General features: G+C 38.7%; 1 long non-coding RNA gene across 1 annotated transcript; it reads left to right on the forward strand.

The window, feature by feature from the left end:
• The first annotated feature begins 922 nt into the window (after window positions 1-922).
• Window positions 923-1,364, forward strand: LOC107740714 (uncharacterized). The gene is made up of 4 exons (XR_001640111.1): window positions 923-979; window positions 1,061-1,087; window positions 1,163-1,216; window positions 1,296-1,364. It is a non-coding gene; the product is annotated as an uncharacterized LOC107740714 (long non-coding RNA).
• The last annotated feature ends 1,293 nt before the right edge of the window (window positions 1,365-2,657 follow it).

Here is a 2,657-nt window from a genome sequence, read left to right on the forward strand (position 1 = left end):
TTGGTCAGCTGTTCTGAGAGCCTCCCGCATCAGCACCAGCTCAGCTCACTAGTTCACTAGCTCACTAGTTCCAGCGGCGCTCACTAACTAGTGCGGACATGGGCAGCGCGAGCGGGAGCGTGTTTGCTCTCTTCTGCTCTTTAGTTTGTTTGGTCAGCAGCTTCTGCTCGGCTGGAGGTGAGTAACCTCACTCACATGTTAGTTAGACATGCGTGTCCAATTCATCTGTGTGACGAGTTTTAGACAGCTAGTTCATCAGCTTTACTAGTGACTCTCAAATTATAATGTAGGCTAAATATAATATAAAATTCGAGAATCATGTAGAATGAATCCTTAAGGATCCTGTATGGATGAAATGTAATTCTTATTTGATTTTCTATTGAATATTTTCAGAAACGTCAGTATTTTGAGATGAATGAATCCCAAAGGTTTTATTTCAGGATCCTATGGCTCGGTTGTTTTTATCATCACAATGTGTCTCTTGTGTCTAAAACTAGTATATACTTATAAAAACTAGTAATAGCTAAGTATCTAAATACTTGTATCTAAATCTCGTTTTTCTTGAATTTTCATCAAATCCTTTTTAAAAGATTCCCTTAGGAATCATTTAAGGTTGTTTCCAAGTTATGATGGATTTTTATGTTTCTTTATGGTTTTCGGAGAAGGAAATCTCTGAGTCTGATATATATATATATATATCTGTGACCCTGCAGCACAAAAGCAGTGTTAAGTCGCTGGGGGATATTTGTAGCAATAGCTAACAATACATTGTATGGGTCAAAATTATACATTTCTCTTTTATGCCAAAAATCATTAGGATATTAAGTAAGGATCATGTTCCATGAAGATATTTTGTAAATTTCCTACCGTAAATATATCAAAACTTAATTTTTGATTAGTAATAGAGTGTTAGTCTGTGTTGCAGGGCTCGGCTCTGTTAAGCACTCTGTGTGGAGCGCAGTGGAGGAATCAGGAGCAGGTGAGTGGCGTTCACACGCGTGTCTGCTGCTAGCTCTCTCATCACGAGCGCGTCTGAACTCTCTCACCTGTGTCTCTTCAGGAGCAGATCCAGCATGTCTTCAAGAGGGTAAGATCTCACTCACACATCACATAGATCAGGCAGACGGCTGTGTGCTCTCTGACCGTCTCCTCTGCTCTTCAGTTTCTCTTTCACTATTCTAAAGCACACAACTCCGTCGGCTCCGTCGAGAGAAAGGTATGAACATCTCAGCGGATTCTGTCTTTAATGCATATTCCCTGATATGTGTATGAATATGTGAATGTTTGATTCTCAGTCTCACTCGGTTCATCCGCTCATGCGTCTCTCGCCGAAGCTCTCTCTGCGCAGGAAGAAGCAGCAGGTGCGTGGAAGCGTGCTCTCTCTGTTCCTCTTATTGATCAGAAGATGTGAAAGCTGGAGATGATCAGAACGATAGCCCGCATCTTAAAACTAACTCTGCCGGTGTGCAAAAAAAAAATGATGCTGGGTTAAAAATATCAATATAAACTTTCCAAAATAAGAATGAGGATGTGGGTCAAAGACGTTAAGATGTCCGCATCAAAAGAAATGTACAAAAGTGATTATATGTCCACAGAAAGCACATTGAATGTAAGTAAAGTGTCTACTTTTAAGGTTTCAAATAAGTTTTTGGAGAATACAATGTTACAATTTGGTTGAAATAATGTTACATTGTCATTCAGTGTAACACTTACAGTTATGTAAAAATTCAGACAACATGCTTATTTTGACCTGTACACACTAAAATATATAAAATAATGAGTGAGCATATTAAATTCTATTGGGTTTTAAATGAGTAAAAAAGTCTTACTGACAAAAGGGCAAAAGCTAGGATAAAAAAACGTAAAATTACAACTAATTAGTGTTTGGGGTGAAAGTAATTAGTCATAAATGGATTTTTGTTGTAAATATGCCTGACAAGATTGTTACACTGAATGAGGTTTTAGTGGCTCCCTTCTGTAAATCAGGGGAAAATGTATCATATTTATTTTTTGCTCAGAAAAACAAAAACAAAATTGCAATTAAATTAAACAGAAAACTTTTTAATTTTTGGGGGGAAAAACAACAACAATTTAAAGCAGTATTACACTTATTGTTTTTATGCTTAAACCCTTCTTCGTCTTTGACCCGTTAATGTGTCCTGACCGATGGAGGTTCATGATTGTGTGTCAAAGGTCATGAGCTGGAAACGGCCCACAAACCGAGCGAAACCCGTGAATAATCAGCTCAGAGCCGTCCGGAGAAACACAAGCTCATTATATCAAAGTGAAAATCTGCTCTCGGGAGTGTACGAGCTCGCTGACAGCTAACATCAACACATCAGTGTTTTATCTCTGAACGTTTTGCTGCATGAAGGATGGAAATGACGTCCTTGGCAAACAGCTTCCGTTGTCATGGCAACCCATTTCCCGCTCCACTAATTGATGTTTTTACCACTAAATGTCGAGATATAGAAAACAATAGCGATTATGTGGGAGGAAAAACGGGAGAAGAGCAGTTCATGCTCGAGAGCTTCATTCACCATCATGAAGACCAGCAGATAAACCCCAATTAAAAACCAAACTACTCCACTGACTAAACTAAAAAAACACCCGACTGACAGACTCACGTTGAACTCAAACTGAATACAACTAATGCA

This window comes from Sinocyclocheilus rhinocerous, unplaced genomic scaffold (assembly GCF_001515625.1).
Source record: "Sinocyclocheilus rhinocerous isolate Xijiao unplaced genomic scaffold, SAMN03320098_v1.1 scaffold3693, whole genome shotgun sequence".
Classification (NCBI taxonomy): domain Eukaryota; kingdom Metazoa; phylum Chordata; class Actinopteri; order Cypriniformes; family Cyprinidae; genus Sinocyclocheilus; species Sinocyclocheilus rhinocerous.